We start from the raw sequence: 13,400 nt of genomic DNA on the forward strand, positions 1-13,400 counted from the left end.
CCTGCTCACCAGCTGGGGTGCCAAGGGGAGGCTGGCCTCCATCCTGAAATGGGGGCTCCGCCTTGCTCCCTCCTGAGTGTCCCTGTCGCCTGGAGCTCTGGGGGGTGCCTGGGGTCAGATGTGGGAGGCCCTGGTGGCCTTGGGCAGGAAGGCCAGCGTGTGCAGCTGGCACCTCCTTGAGGGGGCTTTTGCCTGGGGGATTCTGGGACGTGGAGCCCCTGGGCCCGGGGCCTTGCTGGTCCTAACTGCTCTCAGTTCCGGCTGCTCTTGTCCAATCTCCCTCTCGGGGCTGGTGACCACACGGTTACTCAGAGCCCCGCCCCTGTGCTCAGGAAGTGCAGGTCCTGTGGGGTCAATGTGGCCTGTCACGGGAGCGAGAGTGGAAACGTTTGAAAGGCCGTAACTCTTCACCTGGATAAAGCCCTGTCCTCCGCGTGGACAGGGCTCTCCCAGGTTCACATTGGGTGTTCAGGGGGCAGGGCTGTGACTGAGGGCCAGGTCAGGTGGTGGTCAGCCTCACCCCTCAGCCCTGTGTGCACCATCTGCAAACCCCCCACCCTGCGTCCCTCCTACTTCTGGGGCTGTGGGGAGGGTGCACAGAGGTCCCCATGAGTTGCTGACGTGGAGGGCTGTTGGCTCTCAGCCCAGACCACAGGGCTCCCACAGGAAGTCTATTTTGGGCAAGCAGCAGGCCCGAAGGCCCCTGGGTCACAGTGGAAAAGTCCGGCCCAGTGATAAGGCCCAGAGCCGCCACCCTTCTTCCTGCAGTGGGCGCAATGGGCCAGGGCCGTCCCCCAATCCGGCTGGGCTGAGTCATGTGGGCAGGCAGGTGGAAAATCCCAGCTGGGGACAAGCACCGAGTCTTCTGGGTCCTCGTACAGCTCACCCCCTGGTCTCCTGCTTCCCCCAGCTCTCCAGAGATGGCAGAACCTCAAGGAGGAGCCAGCTGTGTGAGCCACTGGGGCCAAGAGAGAGGACACCACAGCGGTACAAAGGGCCACTTTACTGTCCTGTGCAGCAGGGACGTGGCTCTGACACTCAAGAGCAAGGACAATGGCAAGTGTCTTCACAGCCTCGTGAGGAGCTGGAAGCAGGCAACTCAGCCAGAGATGACCCAGGTGGCTGCCTCCTGGGACTGGCGGACACCAGGCCAGTCCACGTGGCTCTTGCCACTGCGCCCCAGCTTGTGCTAATGCAGACACTGAGCACTCGCGAGTGAAGGAGTGTGCGGGCATCCACTCCGGTAGGTGCAGGGCCCACCCCAGCCCCTGCCCACCCAGATTATTAGGGAGCAGACTCCGATCTGGGATTGCTCCTCCTGCAGAGCTGCACCTCTCTCCAAACAACACACAGTGCTGCCGTCACGCTCAGCAGGACGAGGACTCCGGGCGGCTTCCTGGCACCTCGGTGTGCATGGCCCAGTGCTCCCTGTCTCAACTGGCTTGAGGTCTCCTTGCTTCACTTCTCTCCTTCCCCCACGTGTGTGTTTGGTCGAGGAAACCTGTGTCCAGAGCGCACAGACGTCCCTGCCTTCGCTGTGGGTGGCCTCGTGCCATTGGAGCTGACTCGGCTCCCAGGTCCTGTCTGCAGGTGTGCCTGCTCAGCACATTTACACCAGTGGACCACGCAGCGTGGGCCTTGCGTCCAGCTTCCAGTCCACTGCAGCCAGTCTGGGCAGGTGACCACCATTGCACGGACACTGGGTGCTTCCTCTGAAGTCACTGGCCACTGAGAGGAGGCCCTCATCACCTGGACCACGAATCCACAGGGAGCGTGAGTTTGACGTCCTCCCTGTATCAGGCCTTTCCCTGTGTGAGGTGGAACCCTTCCACCCACGCGTCTGCCCCTGCCCCTCCACGCTGCCCTGAGGTACAGTCCTGCCTTCACACTACTCGCTTCCAAAGCCCCCATGGCCGGGAGTGGCTCGGGGGTAGAACACGTGCCCAGCAGGCCAGGCTCCTGGTCTCCGTCCCCAGCACAGGGCAGGCACCCGTGGCTTGGTTCCCGGAGCTTTGGCTTGGGGGTTCTGGGGCTCACTGTGAGCTCAGCACAGCAGACGTTGCAGTTGTCACCCTCAGGACCCCTCAGTCCCCTTGGGACTCCCAAGCCCTCCACTGAGCGTCTGAGGGCTCCCAACTCTATTTCACCAGACAGGCCATGCTGAACTCCAGGTGGCCTTGTGGCAGGTCCACCCTGTCCTCCCCTTGCCCCGCCTCTCCTTGTCGGGCACCTCCCTGCCCTATCCCTGGCTGCTCCGTCCCAGTTCACCCCAGGGTGCTGCAAACATTCTCCTGTGCATGGATCATATTCTTGTCAAGAAGAGAAAGAACGGAAGGTGAGCACCGGGGGCCCAGCCCTTGCCCCACCCAGTTCGTTATGGTCACTGTAAACAATGAGGGCACAGTCCAGGCCTGTCGAGCCTTGTGACAGGCATTCCTGCTGCCCAGGAGAGAGGGGCCAGGAAAAGCAAGGCACCTGCAGTGCCCCAGGGCACAGGCCAGCGGGGCAGAGAGCCAGCTTGTAGGTTGCTCGGGACAGGAAGGGCCCAGGACAGGACCCCAGCTGACTGCTGGTGGCTGGCGCCTCACAGGCCCCCGCTGGGAACGCCTGTAGGAACATCTTCCATGGCCACCTGGGAGAGGGCACCTGCAGCCCCACTGCAGGGATGGCATCTGGTAGCCTGGTCGGTTGGAGCCATGGACACAGAACATTTCTGCCCAGCAGTTCTCCATTCTCTTGGCAGGAGCCTGTTCCGCTGCGGGTGGGCCAGCTGCGGAGGCTGCCCCCTCAGGGTCTGTTAGAGGAGTCTTTTCTTGACTCTGGTTGGTTCTGTGTGCATCGAACTCGTGGGCCTCACATCGTCACCAAATGAGACTCGGCCCACCGTCTCTGGTCCAGGATTGTGCAGCACCCTGAGCATGCTGGAGTCTGGCCCAAACAGTCTGCTGACATGAAAACCTGACGGGAAGCAGGATCCAGCCCTGGCGCTTCCCTCCCGGCTCTGGCTGTGGGTCCTCGGGCCTTGCTTCTGCTGCATGCCACTCAGCAGCTGCGCCACACACTAGGGACTCGTCTCTCTGTGAGCCCGCTTGGTCAGCCCGGCAACAGGGACCAAGGACTCCCACAGGTGCCCCCTCTGAAGCCTGTGTTAAAACTGGCCCAGTGGCCTCCATGTAGAAGCAGTGGGCAGCGTGTGCCCTGGAGGAGGCCGGGCCTTCCTTTCTGAAAGCCCCCGGGTGCTCTCATGGTCAGCCAGAGCCCAAGGCTGAGAACAGGGACCCTGAAGGCAAAACTGGCACACTTCCTGTCCGGCTTTGTTTGAGCGGCTAAGAAATGGTGTACCAAGGCCAGGAGCTTGGGTTCCAGGGTTGGCAGGCTGGCCTGTGGGGTCGGGGTCATGGGGGCATCCTGTGCATCCCATGGGCCACGCAGACCTTATAGCCATTCAGACAGGACAAGGACTGAAACTCCCTGCCTCAGGGTCACGCCCCTCCCCGGCCCACTGCCCCTCTGTGTACTGTAGCCTGGGTCCACGTCTCCCGAGGGTGGCCTCAGGGGCCTGGGGTGAGCATGGGGCGGACTGCTGGCGGCTCCAGAGCCCTGAGCCAGCCCTCATCTAGGTCCTTGACTCCTCGAGGCCTCAGTTCTCCTGGCTGGAAAATGAAGGAGCTGGACTCTAAAGTCTCTGTCTCTGCTAACACCTTCTGAAGTTTTCCACTTGTGTCCTGAGAACCCGGGGTACCCGGCAGCTCAGAGAGCCTAGGGGCTGATCCTGGCAGGGGTCTCACTCCCTTTCTGCTGGTGTTGGACCCTGTGAAGTCCTCGAGTCCCTGTCACTAGCCTCTGGGCAATGCTTTGTGGGATCTGGTCAAGCCTGAGCCTCGTTAGGGCCCTCATTGGAGTCCCTGAGGCAGTGCCTCTCTGAGCCAGCAGAGGGCGGCAGTGCCCCAGCTGAGCCCAGCCAGGCCTAGGGAGAGGCCAAGGTGTCCCACTGCGTGCACTGAAACTTCCGGAGACTGGGACTCCCCTGAGCCAGAGGAGCCAGGAGGTCTCGGATTGGCTGTGTCCCCCACCGCCCTGGCTGGGTACCCTAAGGTCCCAGAAAGCTAGCCTGGAGGGGAGCTGGGCCTCGGCATCCTCCTGCAGGCCCTGGGTAGGTGGGGGTGGCGCCGGGTGCAAGGCTGGGGAGGCCCTAGTGTGGCAGGTGCTCAAGTGCCTGGGGGAGCCATAGGCATGAGTCCCTTTCCCTGCTTCCCACTGGCTGGCCACTCGGGGTTGCTCTGGGGCCCTGCTCCCAGGCTGGCGGCCTGGTGGACAGGTCCCCTCTGGACACTAGTGTGGCTGGGGTCTGGGGTCGTGTCTTCCCAGCTGGGACTCCTGCCCTGGCATCTCTGGGTGGGATGGGGACTAGTTTCAAAGGCAGATTCTGTCCCCACCCAGGCCCATGGGGGTGGGCTCCCAGGGGTGGCCGGGAGCTGCAGACTTAGCTGCATCCATGCAAGTCTGAAGGCCCGAGTCTGCGACCCCCATAGGCTCAGCTCAGAGCCCTCCGCATCCCACTCCCCCGAGCCCAACCCACACCCTGGTTCATCTGGCTCAGCCCTGGAGCTTTGAGCCAGGGTGCCTCACACACCTGCCCTAAAGTGCTCTGCCCACCGAGGCGGGGAACCCCACAGGGCAAGGTCCTTCTGTGAGTTTCAGGTCTTGTTCCCATCTGGTTCTGTCCCTCACCTGAGGGCTCCTGTTTGCCGACAGTGACAGCCCCATTGACTAGCGGGGTCTGGTCTGCAGGTGAGATGCACGCGGCCAAGTCCCCCAGGAGCAGCCTGAGCTGAGCAGTCCCTCAGGTCCCGCCTGCACCCTGAACTCACAGGTTCAGAACAGAACTGTGGCCCTCGGCAGCCGGAGTCTGGCAAGCCCGAGGCTGGGCGGGACTTGAAGGAACCCTAACAGCTGTGGCAGAAGGGACGCCCTGTCTGGATGTACCCTGATTCTGATCCTCACAACAAGCCCCCGAGCCGGCAGCTCTTCCTCGGCCGCGCAGGCTCCCGGAGCAGAGGCAGGGTCCCGAGACCCAGCTGGTGAGTGGGAGGGCTGGGTGCAGTGCCCCCCTTCCCGAGTTCATGCTGACCAGCACCCCCACACACAGCTGGCAGAGGGGGTCTTGGTTGGGTTTTTGTTGTTAAAACATTGATTTGGTTTTATTGTCATAAGGCACACGGGACATAGAATCTACCCTCTGCCCGGTTTTGAGTGTTTGGTTCTCCCACCTGTTGGGGCCGTCCTCCCTGGCCCCCAGGTTTGCCAGGAAGTCCAGGTGCCCACAGGTTTGCAAGAGGATTCAGGAGAAGTTAGTTGAAGTGACCCCCAGGACACAAGCAGCAGGGGCAGAAAAGTAAGTCTGCAGGCCAGGGAGAGACTGACCAGCTGCCTGTCCTGCCCTTTGCTTTGAGCTAGAAGCTCCTGAGTCCTGGGCCCTCGGGAGAAGCAGGTGCTTCTTTGCCTGTGTCCCATTTGTGGCCAGTGTGTGAGGGCTGGGACCCCACGCATGTCCCTAGGAGGGTCTCAAAGTGGCGGGGGGCGGGGGCTGTCAGGAGAGAGCTCCTCTTTGCTGTTGGTAATACAGGGGGGACAGAGAGATCTGACTTGTGGATTTCATAAATCACAACTCTTTTAGCTCCGAGGGATGCAGATTGATTAAGGTCTGAGCGTCGAGCCCTGTATGGATTGGGAGCCCATCTCTCGTAAGCCCTCTCTTTCCCAGACCCGAGTGTCAGCAGTTTTCCGGGAAAGCAATCTTTTTATGTGGCATCATCGTGTGGATTACTGGAACGAGGCTTGCTGGCGGGGCTGCTGGGGCTGGGCCTGGGGGCAGGCAGGAAGGAGGTGGCTGAGCCCGTGTGTGCTCGGCCTGGCTGGGCTCCTGCAGACCTGGCCAGGGCATCCTGACCCTCCTGTGGTCCCTGGGGAGTCAGGCCTGGTCCTTCTGTGGCCTCTTGGCTGGGGCTGCGCCTCCTCCTGCGGCTGTTCCTGGTGCCGTGGCCGGGTCTGCTCTGATGCCTGGCACGCCCCGGGAAGCAGGCTGTAGAGTGACGGGTGAAGACTGCCCATGACTCCACGCCCAGCACCACCCTCGTGGGACCCCCTGAACCCACGGTGGAGCTGGTGGGTGCTTCCCTGAGTCACTGGGGAGAGGACGAGGCAGCCCTGGCCCCACTCCTGGCCGTAGCCCCGCCCTCCATGGCAGGACATCACGTTTCCACCCCTCACCTGGGACCTCGTGGTGGAAGAGCCTCTGTCCTGGTCCCCAGCGTGCACTTGGCTCGTGACTCCCGTTGGCCAACAGGATTTTGCAGTGGTGACTGTGCAAAGGCTGTGCTGCGTCACTGTCAGGAGAAGAGCTGGCCCTGCTGGGACACCCGCGGCCTGGGGCTGGTGGGCCACCCCCACCCCAACTGACCCAGGGATGCAGAAAGAGAAGGACATGCTTCCAGGGACTGCTGCTGTCCCCTGGTGTCCCTTCTGGCCACACCACTCCCACACCCTGCTCCTCCCTCCCGGGTCAGCTCAGACGTCACCTCCTCCAGGAAGCCCTCCTGTTGGGCCTGTCTCCTCTCACGGCTCTTGCCAGGCTGCATGAGGGGGACTGTTGCAGTGGAGGCAGCCCCTCTGAGGAGGCCCCTTGCTCTGAGGGCCGGGACCAGAGCCCCATTTGCCCTGAGACCCGTCCCTGGGCCCTGCCCGAGGGTGAGCTAGAGAAAGCCAGTGGCCCCTCTGGCTGCCCTGCGGTGGGTGCTCACAGCCCCCTCCTCCTCCTGGATGGCTGCCTGAGCCCTGCGTCCTGGGGGGTGGCGGACGCCCGGCATTGCCACCCTGGGGCTCTGCTGGTCCTGTGGGTCTTCTGGGTGTCCCCGGCTCCCTTTATCCTCTGGCCCTGGGATTGGTGAGGAGGAGCTGGCCTGGTCCACAGGGGGCCTCCTGCAGCCGCTGCGCTGAGCCTGCCTCCTGGCCCTGATGGCCGCGCCCTCGTTCCACAGGCCTGTCGTCAGGAGACCAAGGAGCCCCGGCCTGCGTCCTGGGGCAGCTCCACCCCGTCCCCAGGGTCCCTGCCACAGCCCTCCATACTGCCTCTCTGCACCCTCCTGTGGTCTTCTGGACCTGGGGGCCCCTGTCTCTGGTGTCCCAGCCCTGCGGGAGGAGCCTCTCACCCACCTCCAGCACCACGCGCCCAACCCTGGGCTACCCACAGCCCGCCAGCCCTGTCTGAATCACGGGGGTCCCCGAGCAAAACAGGGACTGCCACCTCCTCCGGAGCACAGCAGACACAGCTCCTCCTGGCCCAGGGCATCGAGCCCTGATGGCCTGAGAGCGGGTGACAAGCAGGTGTCTTCCTGAGCTTTACGAGCTGCTCAGCCTGCGCTCAGAAGGGAGCGCGGGAGGTGGTGACACAGGCTGCCGTCGCTTCCAGGCGAGAGGTGATAGAGAGGAGTGGGTCTGGCCTGGTCCGCAGGCAGGCCCCACCCGGGGCTGAGTGACAGTGCCTTCTGAGTCTCATCTGCGATATGGGCGAGAAGCCTGGGACCACCCTCTGCGTGAGGCCGGTTACAATCCATCAGAAGCTTGTGTTCGGAGGTGACAGCCTGCTGCTCCCCGGAATGCCATTTAAGGAGCACGCCAGATGGCTTGATATTAGCTGGACAGCAACAGACACAGTGGCCCTGTGGCCCCCAGCCTGTGACAGCAGGGTGGAAGGGGCTGGGATCCTGGCTGGGGGACAGCTGGGAGAAGCCACTCGTGACACTGAGGAGGCTTCCAGGCCAGAGCCTTCGCTGGGGCCAGGGTCCTGCTCAGTAGGGGACAGGCTCTGGGTCAGCTCTTCCTGCCCAGGCCGTCTCAACATCAAAGCTACGGTGCCGGTCCATGTCCACCCATCACGCTGAGCTCAGGCCCTGAGCTCAGATGTGGGCAGCTCTGTGAACAGGTGGAGGGGAGGCCAGCTTGAGCACCGCTGCCTGACCAAGTGGCCTGTGAGTCCCTAGGCCTGAGGTGGGCATCGCTCAACAGAGAGAAACAGCTCAGGTGGTGGGGAGAGGCAGTGTGCCCACAGGCCCCTCCCCAGAGGGCTGCTTGATGGGCAGGTGTGCACACAGGTGTGCACACAGGTGTGCAGGGCCCTGGGCAGGGCTGCTCCACTCCAGGCTCTGGGTCCTCATCAGGGAAGTGGTGGTGGCCTGCCCACCCCCTGGGGAGGACACTGGAGCTGCCCCTGGGATCTCTGGTAAGCAGGACAGAGCTGGAGGCTCAGGCCCTGAGCTCAGACGTGAGGAGCTGGGGTAGGAACCCAGGGCAAGCAGTAGCTCTGCTGACGGGGCTGAAGACCCCGCGTTGTGCTCTGTCCTCCCCGCAGTCTCCCACCCCTTAGGGTGCCTGGCCCAGGGCTGCTTGTCCTGGTCTGGTCCCTTTGGGACATGCTTCAGCCTTTCTCCCCAAACCAAGGGATGCAGCTTCTGGGAGGACATGGCGACTTGAGTGCAGGGTGGGCCCCAAGGCCCTGCTCTGCCTGCCCTGTGCTTCCCAGTGCCTTCTGCTCAGTCCTGGGGGTCCTGTGGGAAGATGGGCAGCTCTGTGAACAGGCAGGCGGAGGAGAGGCCAGGTTGAGCACCGCTGCCTGATTCATGTTCCCCTACCCAGGGTGCCTACTGTCCCCCGAGGGCTGGGCAGGCACTGGAGCTGAGGCACTGGAACTGATGGCCACTTTATCTCCTGTCTTGGCCCAGCAGCCTGGGCTGGGGTGGCCAGCACAGAGCCAGTGCAGCTCAGAGCCTCTCCCTGACCAGCACATCCGTGGATGCTTTAACCAAAGGCCATTAAGCTGTCACAGTGCTCGCAAGCCTTCCTGCTGGTGCCTGATGGCGGATGTGGGCAGGGTGCCTCCGGTTCCCGACTCTCCCTCTGGGTTGAGTCACCCACCGCTGTCCGGCCAGACTGCCTGCGCCGACTCTGAGCTCATCCGCTCCGCCATCAATCATCCCTCTGGGTTGGAGCGTGGAGGAGACTGGGTCTGACAAGGACTTTGCTGCTGAGGCGGAGCTCAGTAACGCTAGAGGGGCCCGGTCCACCCCCACCAAGCCCCAGCCAGCTGTGCCTCCACTGGCACATCTCCTGTGACCATGGCAGGGACCTGGTCCTGAGGGAGGTGCCCTTCTCGCCACTGTCCAGGATGTAGTGGGCTAGCAGCCCCCTCCCCCTGCACCTGAGGGCGTCACCCCATTGCGGCACAGGAGGAAGTCATCATGTTGACGTGTGGCATGTGCGTCTTGCTCTCCCTGGCCTGGCGTCCAGCCCCAGCTTCCCCCACCTGACAGAGGACAGCACAGTCAGAGCCCAGCTGCTCATGGCCCTCCCAGCTCCCAGGCTGGGCACTGCCTCCTGCCTGGCACAGAGCCGAGGGCCACACTCGCTCTTGTGGCTCATGAAGCTCTCCACCAGGGACCCTGCAGGAGCCAAAGAGGGGGTGTCTTGTGCACAGGCTCTGGTTCTGGCCGACCCTCGGAGCCACTAACTCTGAGCAGGGTCTGGGGACGTCACAAACAGCTTCTGAGCAGATGGGGGGGTGGGGGGGGGGTGGAACTCAGCAGAGCAGCCGCACTGATTTCAGGTGTTTTGCTTGTGGCTTTGCTGCAGGGGGAGCCCCATCTAGGTCACAGCACCAGGGGAGAATATTAGGACGGAGCCCTATTTTCCTGGCCAGAAGCGGCAGGAAAAGGATTGGGGGGTCCTGGGAGGGAGAGAGCCAGACAGGTTCTGAGTAGGACCCAGGCAAGCCCCCTGGTGGGACCAACAGCCCAGCAAAGCTCTGAGAACTCATCTGGAGTTTGAGCCAGCACCACAGAGGTGATAGAATTCAGGTGACCTGGCTGTCCCAACCACGCATCAGCATTCTCTAGAAGATAGGACAGGACCAGAGTCTGTGCAGCATGATACCCACAGTGTCCAGGCTATGAAACAAAACTACCCAACAAACAGAGCTAGGAGACATGACCACCTCAAGAGGAAAGGCAATGACAAGATGGCAGCCCAGAGCAACCCAGACACTGACCGCAGCGGTCACGGCTGCACTTTGTGAGGTAGTATGCGCTCTACACACACACACACACACACTCACACACACTCTCTCACACACATACACACTCACACACACACTCACACACACACATACACACACTCATGCACACACACACACATACACACACACTCACACTCACACTGATGAATGAATGCAATATGAAATGAAGAATTCTCAGCAGAGAAATAGGAAATATAAGAAATGAGTATTTTAGAACTAAAAACCCCCACAATATCTGCAGTAAAATATTCACTGATGAGTTCAATAGCAGAACAGAGACAAAAGAGAAAAGCCCATGAACTTGAAGATCGGTACCTGATCTGAAGAGGAGATAGAAGTAGGTGAGCAAGCCTCAGGGGCCAGATGCACCATCAAAATCCAGCCCATGTTGGGCTCCAGAAAGAGGAGCAAGATTGGGGCAGAAGGTTATTTGAAAGGATAACCCCAGAGCATCCCCAGTGAGCGAGAAGACGTCACTTTAACATCCAGAACTCCGTGAGCCCGGCAAGGAAAACCGCCCTCCCAAACCTCATCATTGAGCCACAGAAAACCTCCTGAAGGCAGCTGAGAAAACACATGCATTCCTTCACACAGAAGATGTCCCCATGACTGCAGATTTCCTGGCAGACACGGGAGGCCCGAGGAGAGTGGAACCACCTCAGATAACAGCTCTCAGTGTCCTAGGCTTCTGTACCCTGCTTCTCAAGGGCTGAGTGCACAACCAAAACTCAAACACAGTATCCTCTTCTGCTCTACAGGTCTGCAGTCTGAGCCATGTCCCTTTCAATTTCCATATTGTAACGTGCATGTCCTCTCTTAGTTTCTTTCTCTTTTAAATACATATTTTTTTAAATATTTATTTTTTAGTTGTAGTTGGATACAGTATCTTTAATTAATTTATTTATTTTTATGTGGTGCTGAGGATTGAACCCAGGGCCTTGCCCGAGCTAGGCGAGTGCTCACCGCTGAGCCCCAGCCCAGCCCCTCTCGTAGTTTCCTGATCAGTCTGGTGGGGAGTTTATTGATCTCAAAGATCTTGAGTTGATTGGTTTTCTATTTAATTGCCATCTTCTCTGCTCTTTGGTATTTCCTATTTTCTGCTTGCATTGGGTTTAATTTACAAGGTTATTAGGGTGGTGCTCATGTCCTGCTCAGCACACTGAACACTTTGGGGCTGTGAGCCACTTGGTGTCTGTCACGGCCACTTGGTGTCTGTCTGTCACGGCCACTGACTCTGCTGCCCTAGGCTGGAGCCACTGTAGAGAGCGTGTGAATGGAAAGGTGTGGCTGTCTTCCAACAAAGCTGTGTTTTTGTAGACAGGATGGGCCAGATCTGGTCTGTGGGTTGTGGTTGGCTGACTCCTGGTTTAGAGAATTTGTGACCTTTTACCTTTTCTCGTGTAAGCAATTAGTGCTATAAAGTGTCTCCTAAGTGCTGCTTTACCTGCACCCCATAGATTTTGGTATGTTTTAATTTTCATTGAATCAAAAATATTTTCTAATTTCACTCTGTATTAATTGTGTAGCTGGTGCTTTGACATATGGGACCTTGCTGACCCTTGCAGGCTGGCTGATGCCTAGTGACAATTGGATTGGCCTCCAGCACACCCTTCATGTGCAAACCAACCCCCCAGCCTCACACCCTCCGTCCTCTGTGGGGCCCCCACACATCTACCTGCCCTCATGGCCCAGGCCGGGCTCCTCTCCTGGGGCCAGCTGGACTCATTCCCACTGGCCAGTCCTGAGCAGCTCGCTCACCCTGCCTGCTCCTTCCTGCAGACACTACTGCAAAGGCTCTTGCCAGGCTCCTTGCTGCCCCTGTGTCCTGGCCACCTAGTGCCCCTGTGGGCCCTTCCCCAGGTGTGGCCTGCCCCCTACTCTTGAACCGTGAGTGACACACTGCCTCGTGGTGGTGGCATCTCTGGCCTGCTGGCCTCACCACACTGAAGGTAACACTGCAGTCTACCTCCTGACCTTCTGCCTCTCCCTCCTACCGCACGCATTACCCAGAAGTGAGTGGTCTACTTGCTTCCTGTTTCAGGATTTTCTGTGTCCCTTCTGCTATTGGTGTCTAATTTAATCCCATCATGGTCAAGGAACTCTGTGTGACTTGCATTCTTTAAAACACACTGAGATGTGTCCAGTGGCCCAGCACCTGCTTGTCTTTCAAATGTCCCTGAGCATTGAGAACGGTATGCACTGCTACAGGCAGGTGGGTGGCCTTTCAGTCTGCTAGGCCGAGCTGGGCTCTGGCCATGCCAAGGCTGTCTTCTCCCCAGTACCTCCAGATTGGGTCCCATGGGGTGCCGCACTCCAAACCTTGAGGGTTAGGCACAGTAAGGGGATGGCCACCAATGAATGTCTCCTCCCCATTCCTAAAATGCTCCTGGTTGAAAGCATTGTGGTCCCAGATGGGAAGGTACCTGGGGTGTCTGCCAGGCACTGACCAGTCTCCCAAGGCCATCTTGGTGACTCCAGCAGGGAGGAATGAGGTGACGGGGCTGCAGATCTCTCCTCAGGGCCTCTCCCTTCTCCAGTGGCGTCTGTGAAGAGGAGCCCAGAGATTCCCCAGGCCCCAAATTTTCCCAGTGGCCTGGGCCAGGGCAAGGCCTGCTCCCTGCCACCAGAGAGTCCCTGCTGTGCAAGCCAAGGGCCTATAAGTGCTTCAGGGCCACTGGCTGAGGGGGCTGAAGGGTGGGCAGGAGGGACAGACCCGTCCCCTCCTGGCCTGTAACCAGAGAAACTCTCTTTTTATCCATTTTCAGTGCATCAAGCATGTACAGAAAATGGAGATTGGCCGAGGGTTCCATTACTAAGGGTCTGAGAATCTCTTAGTTCCATTGGACTAAAACATGTGCAGGCACCAGGCAGTACCCCAGTGAAGAAAGGGACAATATGCAAAGGCAGTGGGACTGGGCAGGTGTACTCCTCCACGGAATGGTGGACACGGGGGCAGTGGGTGCCACACAAAGGAGGCTGCATGTGTGCCTAGACTAGACCAGTTCAGCCTGGCCCAGGGCAGCCATGCCCAGCTCAGTGAGCCACGCCCGCTCTAGTCAGCCACACCCACGGCGATAAGCCACACCCATGATGTTAAGCCACACCCACTGCAGTCGATCGCCCAGGGCAGTGAGCCACGCCCGTCCCAGTTTACCAAGCCCAGGCCGGCAAGCCACCCAGATTAGTGCAATGAGATTAATCCAGTGTAGTAAGCCATGCCCAGTCCAGCCCCACCCAGATTAGCCCAACCACCCACTCTGCACATACTCACACA

General features: G+C 60.1%; 1 long non-coding RNA gene across 1 annotated transcript; it reads left to right on the forward strand.

Moving 5' to 3' along the window:
- Positions 1-520: 520 nt before the first annotated feature.
- On the forward strand, positions 521-11,575 carry LOC125618935. Its single transcript, XR_007350311.1, has 2 exons — positions 521-1,243; positions 1,325-11,575. It is a non-coding gene; the product is annotated as an uncharacterized LOC125618935 (long non-coding RNA).
- The last annotated feature ends 1,825 nt before the right edge of the window (positions 11,576-13,400 follow it).

Source organism: Marmota marmota, unplaced genomic scaffold (genome assembly GCF_001458135.2).
Source record: "Marmota marmota marmota unplaced genomic scaffold, marMar, whole genome shotgun sequence".
In the NCBI taxonomy this organism is placed as follows: domain Eukaryota; kingdom Metazoa; phylum Chordata; class Mammalia; order Rodentia; family Sciuridae; genus Marmota; species Marmota marmota.